A 27,922-nucleotide genomic window follows, 5' to 3' on the forward strand; every position below is an offset into this window, starting at 1 on the left:
ACCTTACAAACTCAGCACAGAAAGGTTCACTTTCTGGTTAACATAAACTTAACTTGACCCCACAAAAATAATTTTTAAAAAAAGTTTAGGTTTCGAAAGCTGGCCAATGTTAAGATAACTGATCCCAGTTACTCTATTGCTTGGGGATTGGGTGGGAGGAGGAGGGGGCCGGGAAATTGTCAAATGAAAATATGAAAGCAGAGGCAGTTTCAACATGCCTCCTCACACAAAATATTATTACCCACTATTTTACCCAAAGCATGAGCCACTGAAAAGATTCGGATCCCTGGTCCATGAGTGTATGGAGGAGTTTCAAATACATCATTGAGCTGGATAAATACAGTGGTATCTCAATCCATCAGTTCCTCAGAGAGATCCCTTTTCTTGCTTTTGCGCTACATTCTGCACTGGGTCGCGAACATTTTAATTGATTCAGTCTCTTGCAAAAATAATATAGGACTTCATGAGACCAGAGAGTGGAGGGACTTGCCAATCCAATCATGAATGGGAATGTTTTGAAGAGATTACCGTTAAAGCAGCAGGGTCTTGTTGCTGCTTTGTAAGCGATACACCTCGATTTTCCCTGTATTTCAATTTTACAAGATCAGTATATTGTTCATTTTTTTTGGAATCTGAACAGCTGGGTAACATAAACAATCTTACAATTACATCTTAAAGACTCACACAGGGTTGGAGGCTTTTCATACCGAAAGTGGACCCTTTCTTGAAAAGGTTAAGTTATAGCGACAGGTTGAGTTAAGAAACAGGAATGATCTGAATGAGGTGCTCAAAGTGCTGAGGGAGATATAGAGTGCTGAACCGACCTGGCCCAGGGAATAAATGTAATTACGGCATTTTGTACAATTACAGATAATAAAGGATTGCTGCCCGGTCATCATTTTCTGAGGTCCTGTGCATGTAATTTTGGCAACTATGAAAAGCAAACTTCCACATTTATTAGCAATAGCACATCAGACAAAACTGTTCCGGCTGTCTACACTGTTTGACCCCAAGCGTCAATTACAAAAGACCTCTGCAAATACAGACTAGCAACATCAATCGCATTGTCAAGAAGAAAAACACTCCTTTGCCCTCCAGTCAACAGGGCAACCTCAAAAATAACAGAGGCTGCCTGTACAATTGGTCTCATTCCCATTGCAGTCTACATTCATGCGCAGCTCTGGCCAGAGCAGTGTTTATTGTCCATCCAAGGGCAGTTAAGAGTCAACTGCATGATGTCTGGAGCCACATGGAGGCCAGACCAAGTAAGGATGGCAGTTTCCATCCTCAAGGACATTAGTGAACCAGATGGGTCTTCCCCGACAATGGCTTCATAGCCATCGTTAAACTCTTAATTCCAGAATCCTTATTGAATTACATGGTGGGATTTGAACCCAGTTCCCCAGAACACTATCTGAGTTGCTGGATTCTGGGTGATAATACCACATGGCCATTGTCTCCCCATGTCTGTCATAGGTACATTCACTTAGCTGTAAAGGAGAGAGTTCCAGCATCTTGACTCAACAACAATAAGGGAGAGCTGATGCTGGTCTGATTTTTCAGGGAGATGGATCCCTGTCAGGTTACTAACTGTGTAACTCAGCCTCTACAGTCCACATTTCTGGACCTGAGTTCTGAGAAGGGATGCTCCAGAAAGGAGAAGTACAGCTTTATCCTGGTTCAATCCTCATAGTGTACCATCATCAGGCGAAAGGGAGGCCACCCCTCCCCCCCTTTTTACAGCATTAACAGTCCCTTTCTGCCATTGTGTGTGTTTCATCAACATGAGTTGGCTGGAATTGATGAATAAGTGACCGCTGCTTGTAAAATGCAAACGGTTGCAGATGTGTGGTGGCCATTCCGCGATTCCATCCCTACACTTTAGGTGTCGTGATGCACAGAGGAAGAAAATGTTTACGCCAACAGAGTCTCTGTGTGGGCATCACATGTTCAGTTGACTCATGTGCTTTGTTGTGAAGTGCTTTTTGAGAGGTAATTTTTGTTCCTTTTTTTTGCAAAGCTTGCTGTGTTACCCATAAATATGGGAGCATAATGTAACGAGAATGTTTCCAAGAAGTATCTTAGTGATGAAGGTAAAAGGAAGGCTGTAAGAGAGGCTCGATCTTATAAAGCTTTTAAATGTAATGAAGTAACATGTGATATTGTTCGTGTAACAGGAATAAATGTTATGCACCATTACAATGTAGAAAAAATTAAAGCAAGCTGCATGGTTGGAACAAGTCTGAGTGCTAGCAAATCTGTGAGATCACAGCCAAAGGGACTGGAGGAAATGGAAGGCTTCTAAGTGTGTGGATAGAAGGTCCAACAATGATCTGGCACTAACTTTCTCACCATAAAAGGGAAAGCCTTATCATTTTATGAAAAAGGCCAAAAATCCTGCAGATGTGCCTGTCTTCAGCGCTCGCAGTGCCTGCTTTGCTGGGTTTAAGAACCACTATGTTTTTCACAACAAGAAGTGATGTGGTGAAGCTGCTAGTGCAGACGGGGAATGTGTGATGACATTTCCTCCCGAGGTGAAAAAAAAATTGATAGAGGAGCATGGGTACACCTAAGATCAAATTTTCAACTTGGATGAGACTAGAGGCGAATGTTATCCAGAACCTACATTTCTATGAATGATGCTCAGGCTCTGAGTTTTAAGATCATAAAGGATCATCTGACTGTGTTGTTGGACACCACGACTAGCAGAGACTTAAAGCTGAAGCCTGTGTTGGTGTGCCACTCTGTCAAAGAGAAAGTGAGGACTGCAGATGCTGGAGATCAGAGCTGAAAAATGTGTTGCTGGAAAAGCGCAGCAGGTCAGGCAGCGTCCAAGGAACAGGAGAATCGACGTTTTGGGCATAAGCCCTGAAGAATTCTTGAAGAAGGGCTTATGCCCGAAACGTCGATTCTCCTGTTCCTTGGACGCTGCCTGACCTGCTGCGCTTTTCCAGCAACACATTTTTCAGCTACCACTCTGTCAACCCATGGACCTTGAATGGTTACTTTCCCTCCACTCTTGGTGTCTACTCCAGATCAAGCGAAAGATGTTGGATGATTGGGCAAACTTTTTCCGACCTTATTATTGATGTTTTTGAAGATGTTTTTAGAAATTATTGCAAGAAAAGAAATTAGGATTTCTAGAAAGTTTGAGAAATTATTGAAAGAAAATAAATTAGTATTTCATGATTTGCCTCGTTCTGGATAATACACCGAACCATCCTCCCACCAGTGGGGAGCTTTTTGAAAACATCCAAGTGCTATTTCTATCTCCAAACAACCTCTCCCCTACACCCCATCGACCAGGGTGTGAAAGGAGCTTTTAAAGCTTATTATTTCATGTGCACATTTAAGAGGCTGATTGCCTCGACTGAGGGGGATAATAAGGACAGTGTTCTTCAAAAGTGAAACACTTCAATGTCCCAAGCATCATTGCAAAGCTTTGCAGAGTAGGCAAGTGTGAAAGGTAATTGGATGATGGGGATTAGCAGGCAGATGGGAGAAGAATAGAAGGCAGGGAGTGGTGAGGGGGATAGGGAGGGAGGGGAGTGGTGAGGGAATAGGGACGGAGGGGAGTGGTGAGGGGGATAGGGAGGGAGGGGAATGGTGAGGGAATAGGGACGGAGGGGAGTGGTGAGGGGAATAGGGACGGAGGGGAATGGTGAGGGGAATAGGGACGGAGGGGAGTGGTGAGGAGGATAGGGAGGGAGGGGAGTGGTGAGGGGGTGGGAGGGGAGTGGTGAGGAGGATAGGGAGGGAGCGGAGCGGTGAGGGGGATAGGGAGGGAGGGGAGTGGTGAGGGGAAAAGGGAGAGAGGGGAGTGGTGAGGGAATAGGGACAGAGGGGAGTGGTGAGGGAATAGGGTGGGAGGGGAGTGGTGAGGGGACAGGGAAGGAGGGGAGTGTTTGGGGGATAGGGAGGGAGGGGAGTGGTGAGGGGGATAGTGAGGGAGGGGAGCGGTGAGGGGGATAGGGAGGAAGGGGAGTGGTGAGGGGGATAGTGAGGGAGGGGAGTGGTGAGGGGATAGGGAGGTAGGGGAGTGGTGAGGGGGATCGGGAGGGAGGGGAGTGGTGAGGGGGAGAGGGAGGTAGGGGAGTGGTGAGGGAGAGAGGGAGGGAGGGGAGCGGTGAAGGGGAGAGGGAGGTGGGGAGTGGTGAGGGGGATAGTGAGGGAGGGGAGTGGTGAGGGGGATAGGGAGGGAGGGGTGTGGTGAGGGGGATAGGGCGGAGGGGAGTGGTGAGGAGATAGGGAGGGAGGGGAGTGGTGAGGGGGATAGGGAGGGAGGGGTGTGGTGAGGGGGATAGGGCGGAGGGGAGTGGTGAGGGGGAGAGGGAGGTAGGGGAGTGGTGAGGGGGAGAGGGAGGGAGGGGAGCGGTGAAGGGGAGAGGGAGGTAGGGGAGTGGTGAGGGGGATAGGGAGGGAGGGGAGTGGTGAAAGGATAGTGAGACAGTGAGTCAGGGATACACAATGGAAGGTAAGTGAGTTTGGACCCATGGCGTTGGCTATGGTTGTCGAGTCGTGTTGGGGATGTCAGAGGAATCAGGCAGAGACAGAGGTAGTGAGATCAGGGGTTTAGAAGGATCAGTTTGGGGGTGTAGAGAGGTTTAGATTGGCAAAGTGTCTCATCCCTGAGTCTTATCCCTGGACCCATTCTTATCGATCTCTCTCTAACCTTTGAGTACTGTCTCCAGTTTCTGGTCACCACCCGATAGACTGACCAGGATGGAGCAGTTTAGCTCTGAGGGGAGGCTGGAAAAGCTTGGGTTGTTTTCCTTGGAGCAGTGAAGGCTAAGAGGGAACCTGATTTCTGAGATTATGAGGGACAGGGTGGATAGGAAGCAAGTATTACCCTTAGCTGAAGGATCAATAACAGGGGGACATAATGTTAAGATGAAAGGCAGGAGATTTAGAGGGGATTTGAGGAAACATATTTTCACCCAGAGGGTGGTTGGGGTACAGAATGCACTGCCTTGGAGGGTACTGCAGATGTGGAAGCTCACCACCTTTAGGTGAGCATGAAATTTCAGAGTATGCAAGTGCTTGAGAGCAGGACTAGTGCAGACTTATTGTAGATTTTTTTTGTCATTGCAGACTCAATGGGCTGAAGGGTCTCGTCTACACTGTATGATGTTGTTTGCAGTTCTCCAGTCCATGGCATCACCCTCGGTCTAAGGAATTCTGAAAATACTTTTGACCAGTACCTCTGTCATTTCCACTCTTACTCCCTTCCAAGATCTGGGATACATTTCAGCTGGTCCTTGTGCCTTGCCTTACAAACAGACAAAGGACAGGAGTATGTCACTCGGACCCTCGAGGCTGCTACCCCATTCAATAAAATCATGGTGGATCTGATTTTAACCTCAACTCTGCATCCCTGCTTACCCCCATAATCTTTCAACTTCTTGATCATCTAGAAAATATCCATCTCCACCTAAAAATATGTAAAGATTCTGCATCCACTGCTTTTTGAGGAAGGGAATTTATAAAACTCAAACTTCTGAAGGTACTTTTTTCCCCATATTTCTGTTTTAAGTGGCACCCCTTTATTTTTTAAATGATAACCCCTGGTTCTGGATGCTCCCACAAGAAGAAATATCCTTTTGACGTCCATTGGTCAAGAATTTTGAGTGTTTCAGTTATGTCACCTTTGCCAATCTATTAATTATCTCCTCCTTACTAATTTTGACTGCTGCACGTGAATTAGTTTCCTTTTCTGTCACCATGGCCTGGTTTACATCTGCTTCCTTGTAAACATATGCCATGCATTTGTTTAAAACCTCAACCATCCCCCCACTTTTATCTGTACATGTCCTCACAATTACAGAATGTTACATCAACTGTTATTTCATGCCACCTCAAGACTGGGTAATAAACACCATGATATTCCAGTCTATAAAGCCAGGTTTCTTTTGTTTCTTTGAAGTTAATTTCCTCTCTCTTTCTCGATGACCTTCAATTGTTATATCTTTCTAAAGGGATTAGTGTGAAATAATGATGAAGAGTCTGCCAGACTAGGATTTGAATGCTCTTTCCATCGCCCTAACTGCCAAGTTTTAAAGTCCAATATGGCTGCCACAGACCACATTATGTTCACCTCATCAAACATGTGACCTTGCTGAATGTCAACCAAGAATTCTGGATTGGGGCTCTAGACTTCACCTGCCAAATCCTGTCTGGTGGAGGATTTGAACCATGCCCTTGTTTATTCCAGCCCCCTGGAGGTTGGTATATTGTGAGATTAATACAGAAATCCCACAAACTTCATTTCCCTCAGTTCTAGCAGAGAAAGTGAGAATTATCCCTCTGCATCTCATCACTTCTGATCTCACCGCCTGAAGTTACACTTGCTCGTTACCCCAGTCCATCTCATCACTTTCGCCTTTGCCTTCCTCTGAATCTATGACCATCCACCATGACGTGGAGGTGCCGGTTTTGAACTGGGGTGGACAAAATCAGAAGTCACACGACAGCAGGTTATAGTCCAACAGGTTTATTTGAAATCGCATGCTTTTGGAGCACTGCCCCTTTGTCATGTTACTTCTGACTATGACCATTGAGTCGGGAACAAAGTGACTCCCTTTGTGAACTTTAGAATTGTGAGAAACAAAGTTGGATCCCCAGAGTCAAATCACAAGGAGAGACCGATCTTCTCTGAAATTTATATCTGTTAAGAGGTGAATCGATCGAAACATTCAAGATACGAAGGGGAACAGACTGGATATCTGCACAGAAATAATTTGTGCTCGGGGAGGATTCGAGGACCTGGGGACATCATCTAAAATTTGTAGCTGGGTGAAATTTATGAACCATCTCATCACAGGAAGTAGCTTGGAATCTCCTGCTGCAAAATTAACATTTAGGGACAATTTAAGATTGAAAGAGTCTAGTCAGCCTTCAGGGACCTGAGGAAAAGTTGGTTATGTGGATCAGCCATTGAATGTAGCAGGAATGTCATATTGTAACGCTAAATGGCCTCCTCCTGTTCCTTTAGGACCTGAATAGTTAGCCCATCATTTGCCAATTTTCTTCCCACACTCAGCCTCATTACTGCTCTCTGTTCTTGTATTAATACAAAGATTCTCAACCGCTAAACCTCTCATTCCATTCAATTTCAATATATACCTGCATGAGCAGCATTAGTGGAGGGTGTCATAACTGAAAGCAAAGTAACAAATTCTGACTTGATTAGTGGCATTGAGCCAGTATTGCATGACCAACTGTTTCTATCCTGCTGCTGTTCACAGAGTTGATCATTTGAAATGCAGCACAATTTCAACAAGTTTAAAAATATATTATACTGGCACCTGTGAAGGAAACTGAGCTGGAATGATTACTGACTAAAACTTCGTACTATCTTCAAAAAACATTGTGAAATTTGCAAAGGTTCTGAAAAGACTTACAAGGATGTTGCCAGGGTCGGAGGATTTGAGCTACAGGGAGAGGCTGAACAGGCTGGGGCTGTTTTTCCTGGAGTGTCAGAGGTTGAGGCATGACCTTATAGAGGTTCATAAAATCAAGAGGGACATGGACAGAGTAAACAGGTCTTTTTCCCAAGGTAGGGGAGTCCAGAACTAGAGGGCATAGGTTTAAGGTGAGAGGGGAAAAATTTAAAAGGGATCTTTTAAGGTGCAATTTTTTCATGCAAAGAGTGATGCGTGTATTGAACGAGCTGCCAGAGGAAGTAGTGGAGGCTAGTACAATTACAACATTTAAAAGGCATCTGTGGATGGATGTATGAATGAGAAGGATTTCGAGGGAAATGCAATTAGATTAATTTTAGGATATCTGGTCAGCATGGACAAGTTGGAATGAAGGGTCTGTTTCCTTGTTATACATCTCTGTGACTCTACCTTGGAGCCCTAGCTCATTGCTTGATGGCTATAAAAATGCCATTTGGAGATTCTATTCCTCTCAAGCAGAAACATTATGAAACTGGAGTGACAACATGGATTGCAACATGTGGCGCGCTCCATGTTGAGAGATCTTTATGGTAACACATTGGAAGAAAGCACAGATGGTCATATGCATTTTAATAGGGTGACATTCTGAGTCTACTGAAGACTGCTTGACAAACTCTCTGTGCAATGCAATGAATGACATCAGTCTAAAATGTCACCATATGTTTTACATATATTAGCGAAATCCTCAATTCGTACCCACAACAACCGAGGATGAATGTCATCTCTCCGAGTGGAATGAATCTGTGGAATTCTTTACTGTAGAGGGTGGGTCATTAAGTAAATTCGAGGCTGAGATCGACAGATTTTTAATCATTTAGAAAGCCAAGGGTTATTGGGCAAAGGGAGGAAAGTGGAGTTGAGGATTATCAGATTGGCCATGATCTCATTGAATGGTCAAGGTCAGAAGTCATAAGGCACCAGGTTATAGTCCAGCAGGTTTATTTGAAATCACAAAGTTTGGGAGCACTTTACCTGACAAAGGAGCAGTGCTCTGAAAGCTTGTGATGTTGGACTATAACCTGGTGTTGTGAGACTTCTGACCTTGTCCACCCCAGTCCAACACAGGCACCTCCACGTCATTGAATGGTAGTTTAGACTCAATGGGCTGAATGGCCTACTGCTCCTACATCCAATGATTTTACAGTTCCTTTATGTACTCAGGGCATTCTATCAGGGATCTGTAAGACCACCTTTACAAAATTGAACAGAAGTCTTTTAGGGATATGCAAAAGGGAAATGTGAACTCACTAATAAGTTTCAAATATCAAAGCTTGTAATTCTCCTTCCCCATAAAATGCCTGTGATAACCAGTTCAGATGGATTGCTGGTGTTACATTATGTAAATTAATATTAAGAAATAATGGCTTCTGCCCATCATGTTACAGCTACAATCATATTAAACTCCCACAGCTATACAGAGAGCAATATTATCTGTTGCTGCTTTCCATGTGCTGGCTGCTCCCCTCTCCCCAGTACACTGTATGAAAGGAACACTCTAGTATGTCTGGGGTATAGAATTGTGAGGACAGTGCCGATGGGAAAGCGCTTGATTTCAGCTTGTCATTCATGTCCCATTGAAATACACTGGGCCATATTTGATTAATGCTTAAAATGCCAAATGCCTCAGTCTCACCCAGCAGAGCTAGCAAACGGTGAGTGGAATTACCCCACAACTATTATACTCCAATGTAGTTAACTCAGCCACATTAGGGAGATTTAACAATCCTTGGATGAGCACATGGATGATTTTTGGATAGTGAGAATAGTTCACAGGTCGACGCAACATCGAGGGCCGAAGGGCCTATTCTGCGCTGTATTGTTCTATGTTCTACGTTCTAATTAATGGTCCTATCACATCTTGTTCAGTTACATTAGTCTAATAAACCTGTAAAACTATGCAAGCAGTGAAGATTTTTAACCCAATCAGACTGGCACCACCATGAGGGTCACAGCACCAATGTGCTTTTGAAACAAACACATTTCTTTTTAATAAGGCAATGCTGAGGTTATGATGTTTCCATATATATCTGGTATAATTAGGCCAAGTGTCAGTTACATTAGCAAAGATTGGCAATCATTTATGCTGCATGGTTTAACTGATTCCAGTTGCAATACAGAAAACGCAGTGATACACCATGTCAGAAGGGAGAAAGTGAGGTCTGCAGATGTTGGAGATCAGAGCAGAAAACGTGTTGCTGGAAAAGCGCAGCAGGTCAGGCAGCATCCAAGGAACAGGAGATTGACGTTTCGGGCATAAGCCCTTCTTCAGGAATGTCAGCAGGGCAATGCTTAAAGTCATTCTGAGGCAGTCACTGCTCTCAAAATGTCAACACTGCTTTCTCTCTCCACAGATGCTGCCAGATCTGCTGAGTTCCTCCAGCAATTTCTGTTTCAGCATCTGCAGATCTTTGTTTTATTGCAGTGGTGAAACCCACTGTTACTGGGATAGTGCCACAAGCAGCCAGCCTTTCATTAAACAACAAGACAAAGGTTCATTGATTATCAAGAAAGAAAATAGGCTTTTCAAGAGCCTGATTTTGTGGCAGACTAATAATTATCCAGCTTACAAGAACAGACACTCAGAGCTGAGCCGTTTTTCATTATCACTGTGCACAAGGCAAGAGCAGACTATACTCACAACGTGCCTTTACTGGTCAGCCCATCATTCACACAACAGCTCTGCTGGAGAATATCATTTTGAAGGTTGAAATGTGCAATATGAGCTGCCAGTAACAAACAGGCTCCTGTTGAAATAAATGGGTTAGCACCTTCACCAAAAGAAAGCAGACAAAAGAACTTCACAGAAAAGCACTAATGCATTTCTTCCCAATGTTGCACTGTGGCATAAATTTGGATTTGGTGCTTGTACAAAATTATGAGAAGAGGCCTGCTCTATAAACCTTCTCTTTTCCGTTTCCTTTATTGTAATTGATGAACATCAAAAAAAATCATGAAAAATGCAAAATGGGTGAGAGATTTTATATCATTCTAAATTAATCACACAAAGTTATTCCCAGTATAATTTCAATCTATTTGCGTAAAAGTTAAAGGTATGTTTGATATTGGAAAACAACACTGACCAATTGCAAAATGGCATTTGTACATGAATGCTTGTTGATATTTCAAGTTTGTTTCGGTTTATTTTTCTGCCTCCAGAGAGAGAGAGAGCCCGACACCTGAAGGCTTCAGGTGGATCATTCATTTGATGATGAAAAGGAAAAGGATGCTCTGATCAACAAAGACTTCCGCACCCTTTGGAAGTTGTGCATTAGGTTTCGATTGATGAAAATCGTGTGGGACCTCTTTAATATAAATTTGAAACAACTCTTTGATCCTATTAGCTTATCATATAATTATGTTTCCCTTTTGCTGAAGGTTCGGGTGACAATGAGATTCAAAGCCAGGATAATATCATTAGCCACATGATCATGTTTGGAAATAACCAAGTCATTTTTAACTCACTTCCTACTTGTCTAACATTAAATGCATCAGTTTTTTCAAGTGAAAGTTGGTATTCATCCAGAGTAATTGCACACAGTGCAATACTTTGGTCCGATGTGAATTCCTAACATCTACATAACATTGCTAACTCTTAGGTAGTGTTACAAGGTACTATTGAGAAAAACTGCAATGGGTTTTGTAGAAACGAGAAAAGTTTTTTAGCTTCTTGAGTCTTTTCCACCATTCAATGAGATTATGGCTGATCTACAACCTGACTTCCTTTGGCCCATCTATCCTTGAATAGCAATAACCCGTCCATCGCCAACTTTTAAAATTAACACTTGATTTAGCACCAGTTGCCATCTGTGATGAAGCATCTCCTAACTTGTCTCCAGTAATTTTCAGACTATGCCCCGTAGTTCTAGGTTCCTCAATGAGTAGAAATGGTTTCTCTGAAACAATGCCATTTAAGATCTTGGAAACAAAGAGCAAATTATCCCATGAATTTCTAAATTCCAGGGAATATAATGCTGGTTTATTTCAACGCTCCTGAAAGTTTAACCCTTCGAATCCAGATCCTATGGATCTACAGCACATATGCTGCAGGGACAATATACTTTTCAAATGTCCCATATACCACAGTGACTTTAATTGGTACAACAACTGATCTAGAAGCACTAGCAACAGGAATAATTAAGTATCACATTCTTAAAAGAGACAATAATATTCCTCGTGATCAACTATATACTCAACTGGATTAATTTAATATTTTTAAAAGACAAATTCTCAAGGCATTGTTTTTTTTAAAGCACTTTTAAAATAAACCTGTTTACATTTTGAATGCAATTATGCATTGTGCATAAAGGATAGAACATAGGCTGAAATACTGACATACGCCCCCTTTGTGTGGTCACACCTTAGCACATTTTTTGCTGAGTATTTTACCACAGCATAAGTTTGCAAAGAAAAAGTGTCACAAAGACAGTAACAGCTTACATTAATGTGGTGCCTTTAATACTTAAAGATTTTGTTTCCCAGAAATAATCCCAACTGGGTCTTATCTGACTCGAAGATCATGCGAGTAGCAGGTCTACATGGTGTAGCAAAATCAAGTAGTGCTGATGATAGAAACACTTGAGATGGAGCGAGACATTTACAGAAGATGGGAGAATAGTACATCAAGAGAGAGAAGTGGGTAATGGGAGCTGAATTAAAAATTGAAATTTCTGAGGACAAAGAGGTTGAGGGGGGAATGGAGAAAGGACATCAGTGAGTAATTCAGTGTGAGATTTGGGGGAGACAACGATGATTTTAGTAAGAGACGTGAGAGGGCTGGCAACGAAGAAGAGATTTCCAAATGATCTCCTGAGCCAGCTTCAGCAGTCTAGCCCTAACTTCCTAATTGTGCTCAGATCATTTCCGACCATGATGTACATCTTGAATAGGCAATTGTCCCAGTTTCCAACTTTAATTTTCTGTCTAATATCATCCAACTCCAGAAAATTGTCTCTTTTACTCTCTTTAGTTATCATTGCCTTGTGTCTAGCCTGAGCTATCCCAGGTGATTCCACTTTTTTCTTCAATGAAGATCCGTGTTTGATCCTTCCTCACTGCACTGGTTCACGTGCCTCTGCTATTCCTTCAATCCCATCATTGCTTGGGTCGATTCTGTTACTTGTGAGTTTGTGTCACATCCAGAAAGCCCTGGTCAGCATTGACCATGAGTCCCCTGCTGACTGCAATCCAGCCAATACTAATCTCATTCATGTTGTCTTCCTCTCTACTGGCTCAATAAATAATAATTTCACCTGAGATGTTAACTACTCCTGGTTCTCCTTGTATCACCTTCTGGATTTTGTGTTGGTAAATCTCTGGTGTCAAATAGGAATCCATTGTATTGGCAAAGTCCCAACTTAGACAAAAAATAAAAGGTTGTCACCTTCTAGTAATAGTGATCATGACTCCCTGACCTTTACATGGAGAGGGATAGGAGCAGACGGTATGAGAAAGTACTTAATTGGGGGAGGGGGAATTACAATGCTCTTAGGCAGGAGCTGTGGAACATAAATTGGGAGCTGATATTCTCAGGGAAAAGTGGAGGCTGTTTAGAGAGCACTTGCTGTGAGTGCTAGATGGTTTATCCCACTGAGGCAAGGAAGAGATGGTAGGGTGAAGGAACTTTGGATAACAAGAGATGTGGAGCATCTAGTCAAGAGGAAGAAGGAAGCTTACTTAATGTTGAGGAGGCAAGGATCAGACAGGGCTCTCAAGAGTTACGTGGTAGCCAGGAAGGAACTGAAGAATGGACTTAGGATAGTTAGAAGGGAACCATCACCAAGAGAGCCAGGAAAATGCTTTAGCAGGTAGGATTAAGGAAAACCCTAAGGTGTTCTACACTTAGGTGAGGAACAAAAGGATAGCCAGAGTGAGGGTAGGGCTGATCAGGGATAGTGGAGGAACTTGTGCCTGGAGTCAGAGGAAATAGAGGAGGTCCTTAATGAATACTTTGCTTCAGCATTCACTACTGAGAAGGACCTTGATGTTTGCGAGGACAGCATGAAACAAACTGATATGCTCGAACAAGTTGGTGTTAAGAAGGAAGATGTGCTGAAAATTTTATAAAATCTGAGGACAGATCAGTCCCCTGGGCCAGACGAGATATACCTGAGGTTACTGCAGAAAGCGAGGGAGGAGATTGCTGAGCCTTTGGCAATTATCTTTGCGTTCTTACTGGCCACTGGAGTAATACCAGATAAAGAGAGGGTGACAAATGTTATTCCGTTGTTCAAGAAAAGGAATAGGAATAACACTGCAAATTATAGACTAGTCCGTCTTATGTTTGTGGTGGGCAAATTATTGGAGAGGTTTCTGAGAGACAGGATTTATGATTACTTGGAAAACCATCGTTTGACTAGAGATAGTCAGCAGGTCTTTGTAAGTGGCAGGTCATGCCTCACAAGCCTTATTGAATTCTTTGAGGATTTGACAAAACACATTAATGAAGGTAGAGCAGTGGATGTGCTGTATATGGATTTTAGCAAGGCATTTGATAAGGTACCCTGTGGTAGGCACATTCAGAAAGTAAGGAGGCATGGGATACAGGGAAATTTAGCTGTCTGAATACAGAATTGGCTAGCCCATAGAAGACAGAGGGTGGTAGTAGACGGAAAGTATTCAGCATGGAGCTCGGTGACCAGTGCTATTCCACAGGGATCTGTTCTGGGACTTCTGCTCTTTGTGATGTTTATAAATGACTTGGATGAGTAAGTGGAAGGGTGGTTTGCCAATGACACAAAGGTTGGTGGAGTGGTGGGTTGTGTGGAGGGTTGTTGTAGATTGCAATGGGACATTGACAGGATGCAGAGCTGGGCTAAGAAGTGGCAGATGGAGTTCAACCAGGAAAAGTGTGAAGTGATTCATGTTGGAAGGTTGAATTTAAATACAGAATACAGGGTAAAGGCAGGATTCTTGGCACTGTGGAGGAACAGAGGGATCTTGGGGTCCATGTCCATCGATCCCTCAAATATGCCACCTAAGTTGATGAGTTCGTTAAGAAGGCATATGGTGTGTTAGCTTTCATTAGCGGGGGGCTTGAGTTTAAGAGTCATGAGGTTATGCTGCAGCTCAATAGAGCCCTGTCCAGACCACACTTGGAATATTGTGTTCAGTTCAGATAGCCTCATTATAGGAAGGATGTGAAAGCTTTAGAGAGGTTGCAGAGGAGATTTCCCAGGATGCTACCTGGATTGGAGAGCATGTCTTATGAAGAAAGGTTGAGGGAGTTAGGGCTTTTCTCATTAGAGCAAAGAAGGATAAGAGGTGACATGATAGAGGTGTTCATAATGATGGGAGGCATCGATGGAATGGATAGCCAGAGACTTTTTCCCAGGGCGGTAATGGCTATCACGAGGGGGTTTCACTTTGACTGGGACAACACATCCATCCTGGGACAAGCCAAGATTCAGGCAGTTTCTCTGCTTTGAAGAGACTGACCGTCCTCCTTAATCACCGTGAATTCTGCCCCTTCATTCTGATCCCTTCCTCAGTTCTCGTGGTGAAGTGCCTGATGGTTTGTCATGGGGATTTAGATGTGTCAGGATGGAACAGCCTTTCAACACTTCATTGACGGATGTACTTGAATCTCTCCATCGTCAGTTCCTCCTACAGGGCTCTGTTGATGTAATTCCTTTCACTGCCTGAACCTATGATAATATTCACTCCCAACAACTACTGGAACTTCTCAAGGGCTGTTCCAGCTGACAGAAAGTTCATATCCATGATTGCTATCTGTGTTCTCACTCTGCATCTTTTGCAAATTGTGCTGCATTCATCTCTCTCCTGTTAGTCTTCCCTCTCTGCCCAGCTTTGCTTCCACGCGCCTTTACAATGATATCTTTTTCCTCCACATTATCTGCCTATCTTCCCCATGGGATGGCAGGAGGCAACCCTTCTTAAGAGCCCCAAATTGACACATAGAGTCAAAGAGTCATACAGTACGGAAACAGAACCTTTGGTCCAATCAGTCCATGATGAACACAATCCTAAACTAAACTCATCCCACCTGCCTGCACCTGGTCCATATCCCTCCAAATCTTTCTGATTCATGTATTTATCCAAGTGTCTTTTAAACATTGTAATTGTAACTACATCCACCAATCCCTCAGGAACCATCCACAGTGTAAAAAATTGGCCACTCATGTTTTTAAAATCTTTCTCCACTCATCTTAAAAATGTGACTCCTACTCTTGAAATCCTCTATCCTAGGGAAAAGAGGATTACCACTAACTTTATCTATACCCCTCATTATTTTATACACTTCTGTAAGGTTGCTTCTTAACGTCCTACACTCCAGTGTGTTCAGTCATCTCTTTATAACTCACACTTTCCATACCTGGCAACACTGGTAAATCTCTTCTGAAGCCTCTCCAGTTTCCTAACATCCTTGCTGTAACTGGGTGACCAGAACTGGACACACAATCACCCTCAGACTTCTGTAATTTATATTTACATGTTGTTACTACAGTGAGAAGTGGTGGATTGGCTCTGTCTTTTCGACCTCCCCAGCTGGCTGCAAAGAATTTTAGCATCAGGGTGTAATTTTCTCTAGTATGGTTTTGTCAATTAGTTAACATGTAATTAACTAATCTCTTCTGCAGCGGTAAGAATCCATTGATTTCATTCAATGATGATCCCAGCTATTAAACTGTATAAGGACATTCACAAATCAATAATCCTTCCTTAACAAAGGACTTGTCACTCGGTTGTGCCACTTGGTTAGCCTTAACTTTAGTCATGACAATGGCAGAAGTGGGATTTGTTTTATGCTGTGAAATTGTTCAGCCATAGTTTCTAGTTTCAAAGTGTCATCTGATTTAAAGTCACCTCCACTTTCAAGAAACTTACTCCTCAACTAATCTGACCTGCTATGTTCAATCACCTGAACCATTATCTGGTTGTCCACATATTTTCGAACCAACTTATTTTTACACACTCCTGGAGCAGGTGGGACCTGAATGCAGGTCTCCTGGACCAGAGGAAGTGACACTATCACCATGCCACAAAACCCCTTCTGGTTATTCAGATTTGTCGCAAGATAATTGCATCCGCATGATTCCTGTCTCAGTAGTTCAAGTTGTAAATCGTTTGATTCTCCTCCTTCTACCTTACCTGAGGGAAGGCATGCCCTTGGAATGTGACATTTGGCATCATGACATAAAGTTTTCTTAACCTGCCTTTTCTCCCATATCAGGCAACAATTTGAGAGTCTCTCTCACTGAAACAGCAATGAGGCACAATGCTCTGCTTTCAAAGTCACCATCCCTCCGTCCAAAGGCAAACCACAGCTGTCAGTGTGCACTTTGTGCCTGTATTTCTATTTCACGTTGATGGAGCTGAAATCATCTGATGTGAGCTCAATTCCCCAGGCTGCAGATAGATCAGCCCCAGCAAGTGTCTTGACACAACCTTAAACACCGCTGTTTGTACCTCTGTATTTTCCCTCATTGCCAATGTCATATCTCAAGCTGATTGAACAACACATGCAGTCACAGAGTTAAGTTTAACAAAGCTTTAAGAGATGCTTCTTCCTACGGCTGGTACATATGCTTTCTGACCCAGCACCCCTCAGGACAATAAACTTCCAAAATAGTACAGAATGTTTTAGTCTCTTGTCCAGCACACACTGCAATCCAATACTCAGGTCCATGCGCACAAAATCAGCTGTCATGTCAGTTGTTATTGAGGCAAAATATGTAGACAGTTTTGATTTAATGAACTCGTGCAATGTTCGATGAATTAATGGACTGTTCTGAGAGGCGGCAGGGGCAGATGGTGTGGAAAAATTAAAGAGCGATTGGAAAAATATTAGGTGAGTGGGCGATTAAGTGATCTAAACTTCTGCATGGGCAGATGGATTGCAATGTATTCTGTGGGCTTGTATTTTCCTTTGTTCAAAATTAATAAGGTGACTCACGTACTTGTGGTGGTACTTGGTAGAGAATGGTCGGAATTGGAATCTAAACGCCTTAAGTGTGAAGTGGCAACGATGGGTGGGAGAATGAGGAACCTTATTGTTAGAAATCTGTGTGTTTTGTTAGTGATGCCTGCAATTTCAATTGCCTCCTCAGGGGAAAGAAAAAACAAAACTGATTTTTTTTCTAATCCAAAATGTTCACAAGTATTTTAGATACTGCTTACTCCTACATTTTCCTTTTTAAGCAGCAATCTGTTACTGGATGTGGATGCTACTTTCAACGCCAGTATTTATCACAAAGAGACATGTTCACTCGATCTGTTCAGATATACATGAAGTAGACAGGCAGGAGGCTGGAAGAACACAGCAAGCCAGGCAGCATTAGGAGGAGGAGAATCCTTCTTCATGGCATATATGTGGATATATCTGAACAGAGTTCTGCAGCAGCAGCTGAGACTTGAAACCAGATCAAATTGTTTTGAAACTGCTACTACGCAGCAAGGTGAATTAGCGTTATTGCCAGGTGGGTAAAGTTCAGAGTTCACAAGTCGTTACTACAGTGCTATCTCAGGTACCAAGGTGCCCAGGAACCGATACTTCACATTCTCATGAAAAAAAATTACAAAATAAAGACCTAAAAAATCCAGCATGACAATGATAGGAATAAACAGGAAACGAAAGAAATCAAAAGTTCAGAATAATGGTGCCTCCACTCCACAACAGCACCCAGTCTCCACCCCTACAGAGCCCACACTCCCCACACCAACCCAGCCCCCACTCCCCACCCCAATCTGGCCCCCACTCCCCACCCCAACCCGGTTCCCACACCCCACCCCAACCCAGCCCCCAATCCCCACCCCAACCCTGCCCCCACTCCCCACCCCAATCCAGCCTCCACTCCCCACCCCAACCTGCCCCCACTCCCCACCCCAACCTGCCCCCACTCCCCACCCCAACCCAGCCCCCACTCCCCACCCCTAACCCAGCTCGCACTCCCCACCCCAACCCAGCCCTCACTCCCACCCCAACAAAGACCCCACTCCCCATTGAAAACGGCCTCCACTCCCCACCCCAACTCAGCCTCAACTCCCCACCTCAACCCAGCCCCCGCACCCCACCCCAACAAAGACCCCACTCCCCATTGAAAACGGCCTCCACTCCCCACCCCAACCCAGCCTCCACTCCCCACCCCAATCCAGCCTCCTCACCCCACCCCAACCCAGCCTCCACTACCAACCCCAACCCAGCCCCCACTCCCAACCCAGCCCCCACTCCCCACCCCAACCCAGCCTCCACTCCCCACCCCAACACAGCTTCCACTCCCCACCCCAACCCAGCCTCCACTCCCCACCCCAATCCAGCCTCCTCACCCCACCTCAACCCAGCCTCCACTCCCAACCCCAACCCAGCCCCCACTCCCCACTCCAACCCAGGATCCACTCCCCACCCCAACCCAGCCCCCACTCCCCACTCCAACCCAGGATCCACTCCCCACCCCAATCCAGCCCCCACTTCCCACCCAATCCAGCCCCCACTCTCCACTGAACATAACCTCCGCTCCCCACACCAACCCAGCCCCCACTCCCCACCGAACACAGCCTCCACTACCCACCCCAACACAGCCCCCACTCCCCATCCCAACCCAGCCCACACTCCCCACCCCAAACCAGCCTCCACTCCCCAACAGCACCCAGCCTCCACTCCCCACCCCAAAGCAGCATTCACTCCCCACCCCAACCCAGCCTCCACTCCCCACCCCAACCCAGCCCCCACATGCCACCCCAACCCAGCCTCCACTCCCCACCCCATCCCAGCCCCCACTCCCCACCCCAACCCGGCCTCCACTCCCCATCCCAACCCAGCCTCCACTCCCCTCCCCAACCCAGTCCCCACTCCCCACCCCAACCCAGCCCAGCCTCCACTCCCCACCCCAACCCAGCCCCTACTCCCTGCCCAACCCAGCCTCCACTCCCCATCCCAAAGCAGCTCCCACTCCCCACCCCAACCCAGCCTCCACTCCCCACCCCAATACAGCCCACACTCCCCACCCAACCCAGCCCCCACTCCCCACCCAAACCAGCCCCTACTCCCCACCTAACCCAGCCCCCACTCCCCACCCCAACCCAGCCCCCACTTCCCACTGAACATAGCCTCCGCTCCCCACCCCAATCCAGCCCCGCTCCCCACCCCAACACAGACCCTACTCCCCATCGAACACGGCCTCCACTCCCCACCCCAACCCAGCCTCCACTCCCCACTCCAACAAGGCCTCCTCACCCCACCCCTACCCAGCCCTCACTCCCAACCCCAACCCAGCCCCCACACCCCACCCATCTCAGCCTCTATACCCCACCCCAAAGCAGCCTTCACTCCCCATCCCAAAGCAACCTTCACTCCCCATCCCAACCCAGCCTCCACTCCCCACCCCAATCCAGCCTCCACTCCCCACCCAAACCAGCCCCCACTCCCCACCCCAACCCAGCCCCCAGTCCCCATCCCAACCCAGCCTCCACTCCCCTCCCCAACCCAGTCCCCACTCCCCACCCCAACCCAGCCCAGCCTCCACTCCCCTCCCCAACCCAGTCCCCACTCCCCACCCCAACCCAGTCTCCACTCCCCACCACAACTCAGCCTCCACTCCCCACCCCAACCCAGCCCCCACTCTCCTCCCCAACCCAGCCCCCACTCCCCTCCTCAAACTAGCCTCCACTCCTCCACAGCACCCAGCCTCCACTCCTCACCCCAAAGCAGCCTCCACTCCCCACCCCAAACCAGCTCCCACTCCCCACCCCAACCCAGCCTCCACTCCCCACCTCAACTCAATCTCCAGTCCCCACCCCAACCCAACCTCCAGTCCGCACCCCAACCCAGTCTACACACTCACCCCAACCCAGCCTCCACTCCCCACCCCAACCCAGCCTCCACTCCCCACCCCAACCCAGCCTCCACTCCCCACCCCAACCCAATCTCCAGTCTTCACCCCAACCCGGTCTCTCGTCCCCATCTCAACCCAGCCTCCACTCCCAATCCCAATGCAACCTCCGGTCCTCACTGGGCTTAACCTTGAGATTCTCAAAGACAGGCAACCACACCCCACCCCAACACTGCCTCCACTCCCCAACAGCACCCAGCCCCCAGTCCCCACTCACCACCCCAACCCAGCCTCCACTCCCAATCCCAATGCAGCCTCCGGTCCCTACTGGGCTTAACCTTGAGATTCTCAAAGACGGGCAACCACTCTGAAATCATCTTGAGGCTGGAAGTTTACACTAAAGTTGATAGACTGCTGTGGGCTGCTGAAAGACCATCACAGCACACAGATAGACCATCACATTCGTGGTAGACAGCTGGCTGTTTGAGTACAGATGAAACATCTGTGAGGTAATTTCAGAGATAGTTAAGGACCAAGAGCAAATCCGCTCTTGTAGCACTCTGGTAGTGTCCCTACCACTGAGCCTAAAGGCCTGGCTTCAAGTCTCATCCTGCTCTAAAGCTGTGCTTTAACAAGTCTGAGCAGCGTGATGAAAAATTTAAAAAATTTAAGTGCATTGCTGTGGAATTATAGGTCGGCCATATTTGGTAAAGATGGCAGATTCCCTTCCTTGCATGGTTTATGACGCACTATCTGCTAAACTCATGGTCATCAATATAGAAACAAACCGTTGATTCTACATTTGCTTATATACTGTGCCTGACCTACACATTCATTACTTTAATATGTATATTGTTCTGTAGCTTGTTCGCCACAGTCAGGTGAGAAGATAATAATATTGGAATTCATGAAACATTTTTACAGCATCAATCAATGAACATATTTGATGTAACAACACTAAGAAGAAGAGCCATCAGCATTGCTCTTAACTGCTGGTCAGGATCTAGGATTCTGTACATTTCTCTGGCTATGGCTATGGTTGCTCCCAAAGAAACTCCCTCCTGTTCTCAATTGATGTTAGTTTCCCTGAAAACACATGAAAGTGGCATTGCCAGAAAACTTAGCAGGACTTATACACTTAATGTTAAGGTCCTTGGGAGTGTTGCTGAACAAAGAGACCTGGAGTGCAGGCTCATAGCTCTTTGAAAGTGGAGTCACAGGTAGATAGGATAGTGAAGAAGGCGTTTGGTATGCTTTCCTTTATTGGTCAGAGTATTGAGTACAGGAGTCAGGAGGTCATGTTGTGGCTGTACAGGACATTGGTTAGGCCACTGTTGGAATATTGCGTGCAATTCTGGTCTCCTTCGTATCGGAAAGATGTTGTGAAACTTGAAAGGGTTCAGAAAAGATTGACAAGGATGTTGCCAGTGTTAGAGGATTTGAGCTATAGGAAGAGTTTGAATAGGCTAGGGCTGTTTTCCCTGGAGCATCGGAGGCTGAGGGGTGACCTTATAGAAGTTTACAAAATTATGAGGGGCATGGATAGGGTAAATAGGCAAAGACTTTTCCCTATGTTGAGGGAGTCCTGAACTAGAGGGCATAGGTTTAGGATGAGTGGTGAAAAATATAAAAGATACCTAAGGGACAACTTTTTCACACAGAGGGTGGTACGTGTGTGGAATGAGCTGCCACAGGAAGTGGTGGAGGCTGGTACAGTTGCAACATTTAAAGGGGATCTGGATGGGTATATACATAGGAAGGATTTGGAGAGATAAGGGCCAGGTGCTGGCAGGTGGGACTAGATTGGGTTGGGATATGTGGTCGACATGGGCGAGTTGGACCCAAGGGTCTGTTTCCATGCTGTACATCTCTATGACTCCATGAGAGAGTGGAAAAAGAGAGAGAAACAGTTCTGAACTGAGCAAAAAGAGAGATAATTTGAACTTGAGAAGTTGCGACTTAGTCAGCCAAGTCAAGTTAACAGGATGGAGATTAAAAGAGAAGATAGTGATGAACACAAATATGTCAACGTTTTGCCACATTTTGATAGGAAAGATGGTGAAACCTTCTTTATTTCATTTGAAAAATTTCTGAGGCAGATGGAGTGGTCCGAGGATTTATGGGTAATGCTGGTTCAAACTAAACTGGTAGGCAGAGTTAGTGAGGTATTTGCTGCACTGTCAGATGAGGATCAAGAGATTATGAAGAGGTTAAACAGACTGTTTTAAGTGTTTATGAATTGGTTCCAGAAGCATATAGACAGCAGTTCAGAAACATAAAGAAGGAACCAAGTCAGTTTTATGTTGAGTGTGAAAGAATTTTGATAGATGGGTGCGAGCCTTAAAGATATATAAGACTTTTGGGGCTCTAAGAGAGATTATTCTGCTGGAAGAGTTTAAAATCTCACTTCCGGAGATGATGAAAATTCACATGGAGGAACAGAAAGTGAGAAGGGCTGCAGAGTTAGCAGATGAGTACGAGTATAAAACAAGCTTCGAGCCAGAATTTCATCCTGTGAGGGACTGGAGTTGGGAGAAGGGAAATCCTACACCACAAAACCAAGAATAGAGAGCACTGGTAAGAATTTACCACAGAATTAAAAAAAAAGCCCAACAGGGTGGAAAGGGGGTGAAAGGCCTCAGGTGTTTCCACTGTGGGACACAGAAAATTACATTGCTCGTGGTTTCAGAAGGGCACTGGGCAAAGGTGTTTTCACTGCCAGAAGTTGGGACATATTAAAGAAAGGTACTGTGGGAAATTATGTGGTAAAAGAAGCTAAGCCAGTGGCATTAGTGAAGGGAGTAAAGGAGACCCCAAGAAGAGCCGAGGAGCTGCAGGAGAGTGTACAGCCTCGGCAGGGGCTGGGTATGGAGTTAGTACCTGCTCTGTACACAGAATTTGCCTCTGTGGGTAAAATGTACTCAAAAAGAACAGGGGGAGAAGGACAAGAAGTTATAATTTTGAGAGGTACAGGAGCTAACCAGTCACTGATAGTAAGGGATGAGCGAATATACACTCTTTTTGATCCATTACTCGAGAGTGTGGTAATATGTGGGTTAGATGGACAGAATTTAGCGTTCCCCTATGTCAGATCAGGTTGGAGTGCCAACTGAAGACTGGGGAAGTTACAGTGGGAGTGATTGACAAGAGTGTCAGCTTCAGGAATTCAGTTTGTTCTTGGGAATGGTTTGGCAGGATCCAAGGTGGGAGTGACACCCCTTGTTGTGGAGAAGCCCAAGAAAATCCAAGAAACTGAGGAGTTAATACAGAAATAGCCTGGTATTTTCCCAGATTGTATGGTAACCAGATCCCACTCTCATAAGTCACAGCAGAAAGTGAAAAGTAAATCGAAAGGTGAAGGGGTTGAGGTTCAGTTAGTGAAAACCCTGCTGATGTAATGATGCAGGAAAAACCTGAACAGGCAGAGGGCCAGACAGAAGTGTTTAGTCCTGAAAGGCTAAGAGACTTGCAACAGCAAGACAAGAGGATAAAAGATGTATATTATTTGCCAAAAATTGTGTTGCCTGTAACATACAGACAGGTGGTGTTACAGGTAGCACATGAACTACCTGTATGAGGCCACCTCAGGGTATGAAAGATTCAGGCTAAGGTACAAACACATTTTTATTGGCCTGGAATGCACAAGGATGTGGTTAACTTTTGCCGAACGCGCCATACATGTCAAATGGTAGGTAAGCCACAGGCGGTAATAAAACCAGCCCCTTTGTTACCAATTCCCACATTTGAAGAACCTTTCACAGGGGTTATAATTGATTGTGCAGGTTTCCTCCCGAGAACTAAAATTAGGAACCAGTACTTGTAACCATAATGGACGTGTCTAACAGGTTTCCAGAGGCAATTCCATTACAGAGTCTCAAGGCAAAAAAGGTGCTGGAGGAGTTAGTAGCTTTCTTCACCAAGTATGGGCTACCCAGAGAGATTCAGTTGGACCAAGGGTCAAACTTTACTGCTAGGCTGTTTATGGAGGTTATGGATAGCTTAGGTATACAGCACTTTAAATCCAGTGCGTATCATCCTGAATCCCAGGGAGCTTTAGAAAGGTGGTATCAGACCTTGAAGACCATGTTGACAACATCCTGTCAGGATTACCCAAATGACTGGGATATAGGTATCCTATTCATATTGTTTGCCATTAGAGATGCCCCAAAGGAATCTATTCAGTTCATTTGATTTGAGTTAATAATTGGGCATGAGTAAAAAAATTGACAGGACCAAAGTCAGAAATCTTATACTTAAATTATGTATTGGAGGGGAGGGAGAGATTAAATTGAGTAGGTGAGTTAGCTAAACAGTACTTAAAGAGGGCACAACATAGAATGAAGCAGGTGGCAGATAAAGGCTCTGAAACTCAGACGATTTCCTGAAGGGATGATGTTAGTACTGTTACTAATAATGAGTGATCCCTTCAAAGTCAAGTTTAGTGGTCCCAATCAAATTAAGAAAGAGTTGAGTTGAACTATCTGGTAAAGATGCCAGATCAGAAAAAAAGGTATCAGGTATGTTGTGTGAACTTGTTGAAATCATATTATACTAGAGAGAAAGAACTGGAGAAACGGGTGTTAATTACTGCCCCCACAGAGTGAGGAATCAAATCCAGATGATATGGATTTTGATGTGCCTCAAAATAGATTTAAAAATGAAGAAGTCCTTGAGGAGTGGGATAGGTTTGTGAGCTATCTGTCTCAGGAGCATAGAACGCTGTTGAAAAATTTGTTACTGCAGTATAAGGGCATATATAAGAATCGGATGGGGAGGACTAAAACTAAGGTACATGAAGTAGATGAGGGCAATACTGCTCTGATAAAACAACACGCCTATCGGCTTAATCCTTTTCAAGGCAGATAGGTCCAGGTGGAGGTGGAGGCCATGCTCAATGAGGACATCATCGAACCAAGCCAGAGTGAGTGGAATTCGCCGATCGTCTTAGTTCCCAAAACGGACAGAACTCAATGATTCTGTGTGGATTATCGGAGGGTCAACACAGTTACCAAATTGGAATCATATCCAATTCCTAGAGTGGAGGACTGTATCGAGAATGTTGGACAAGCCAGTTACATCACCAAGTTGGACTTAACGGATGGTTACTGGCAGGTACCTTTATCAGAGAAGGCTTAAGAAGTTTCTGCATTTGTAACTCCAAATGGGGTATATCAGTTTAAAGTAATGCCCTTTGAAATGAAGAACGCACCAGCCACATTCCAAAGACAGTTGTGACTGGGTTAACAGACTGTGCAGTCTATTTGGATGATGTCATGATCTTAGTAAGTCCTGGAAAGATCACATGGTACAGTTGGTAGAACTCTTTGAATGACTATCAGAAGCAAACACGGTGATAAAGTGAAATAAACCTGAATTCGTGAAAGCAGACGTGGTGGGACATAACATTGATTGTGGAAAGTTGACCCAACAGAACGCAAAGACAATGGCCACTGAGGAATTCCCACAACCAATGCTTCAATCCTTAGGACTCAGTGGGATCAATCTGAAGTTTGTTCCAAACTTTAGCAGTGTAGGGGCACCAAGAACTGATTTGCTGAAGAAGAACACAAAGTTTCATTGTCAGAACCATGCCAGGAGGCATTCTACCATTTGAAATTGATATTAACTACCAAACCAGTTTTAGCTACACCAAACTTTTCAAAACGTTTTAAAGTCGTCATCGATGATAGTGACATAGGAGTTGGAGCTGTACTGCTACAGGAAAATGAGGATGGGATTGAACTGCCAATTCGCTATTTTTCAAAGAAGATCAACATTCAGCAGAGGAAATACTCCACGATTGAAAAAGAACTTTTGAGCTTGGTACTGGCCTTACAACACAGTCTTATGTTTATATTTAATTTAAAAATTGTATATGTTGCGGGTTGTAAGATTGTAATTTCAGAAGCGTAATCGTGGATTTAAATGATAAAGTTTAGATGGGATTTGTATTTATTTAATTTTTTTATATATATATATAAAATACACACACACACTCACACACACACACAAGTATATAGGAAGAAGTTAAGGTTAACTTGGATTAAAGTTATCTGTATGTTATGGTAATGTGTTTAAAGAATAGAAAAAAACCCATCTTTTCATTATGATGGTTCATTTTTTCCTAATGGGGGAGGTGTTATGCAGGTGTAAAAGTGTACTGTACCTTCAAGAGAGTGAAGGATGGAGCAAGGACACAGAGTACTGGAAAATTTAAAATATAACATTTGGTTGAACAGCGAGATTAACTGGGTTGCCTGGAGACATAAAAAAACAAATTCAAATTCGACCAATCAGTTTAAATTATGCCCCAAAATACCAAATTCCAATCAAGTTTCAGTTTGCTATTTTGACAACATTAACACCAATGAAATGAGCCGATGGTTTAGGGTATAAAACCAAAAAAAGAATTGAACAGTTGGGGGAAAGCTACCAAAAGACCAACACATGTAAGCTGCTAGTGAGAGCTCTCTGAGAGGTACCTGTCTAGGGAGGGAGTTTGCACAGAAAAAAAAAATTACACCAAGCTGGAGAGCAAATGGACAGAAGAAGATACAAAGAGAAGATTCGACAGCTGGCTGGTTTTGAAATTTGTATTTTTTGGTAAACCTCAATCAATTTTTTTACTGGACTAGTATTGTCGAGGGGAAAGTTAGAGAAAGTTGTAAATTAATTATTCTCTGTTAGACTTTTTTTTTAAGATTACTTACAGTGTGGAAACAGGCCCTTCGGCCCAACGAGTCCACAACGACTCGCACCCACCCAGACCCATTCCCCTACATTTACCCCTGCAGGCAATTTAGCGTGGCCAATTCACCTAACCTGCACATTTTTGGAGTGTGGGAGGAAACCGGAGCACACCCACGCAGACACGGGGAGAATGTCACACAGTCAGTCGCCTGAGGCGGGAATTGAACCTGGGTCTCTGGTGCTGTGAGGCAACAGTGCTAACCACTGTGCTATCGTGCCGCCCACAAATAGAGTTTGTGGGCCGCAAAGTTGATAATTTTTAAATTTAACTAGTTCTTGTCCTCTCAAATTTTCATAGATTACCACATGGGATAAATCTTTTCTGTGTTGCTGGTTTAAAGTTAACAGAGGGGGTTTTTCTTGTCTCATAAGAAGACAACTCAACTAAATTCAACCCTGATAATGCAGCATAGTAGGGAATATTGTGGTGGGGTCACTCCCCTCCTGACTCTCCCCAAGCCTGTCCACCATCTACAAGTCACAAGCCAGGAATGTGGTGGAACACTCTCCACTTCCCTGGATGGTTTCAGCTCCAACAACACTCAAAGGACACATTCAGGACAAAGCATCCACTTGATTGGCACCATAACATCCACCCTCTCCACCACCAACATTCAGTAGCAGCAATGTGTACCATCTACAAGGTGCACAGAAATTCACAAAAGCTTATTAGATAGTACCATGATCACTTCCATCTCAAGGAATGAGGGCAGCAGATACATGGGAACACCACCAGTGACTGCATGGTTCCCTCCAAGCCGCTCACCATCCTGATCTAGAAATATATCTCCATTTCTTCAGTGTTGTTGGGTTAATTCCTCCTCTAAGGGCATTTTGGGTTGATCTACTGCAACGGTTCAAAAAGACAGCTCAACCACCACCTTCTGGGATGGGCAATAATTGCTGGCCCAGCTAGTGCCACCCACT

At 44.8% G+C, this 27,922-nt stretch overlaps 1 protein-coding gene across 1 annotated transcript in view; it reads right to left on the reverse strand.

Moving 5' to 3' along the window:
• The window catches only part of prkcq (protein kinase C, theta), a 172,152-nt gene that overhangs the window by 106,977 nt on the left and 37,253 nt on the right, over nt 1-27,922 (reverse strand). The gene's annotated exons all lie outside the window — the stretch shown is intronic.

Source organism: Hemiscyllium ocellatum, chromosome 23, assembly GCF_020745735.1.
Source record: "Hemiscyllium ocellatum isolate sHemOce1 chromosome 23, sHemOce1.pat.X.cur, whole genome shotgun sequence".
NCBI lineage: Eukaryota > Metazoa > Chordata > Chondrichthyes > Orectolobiformes > Hemiscylliidae > Hemiscyllium > Hemiscyllium ocellatum.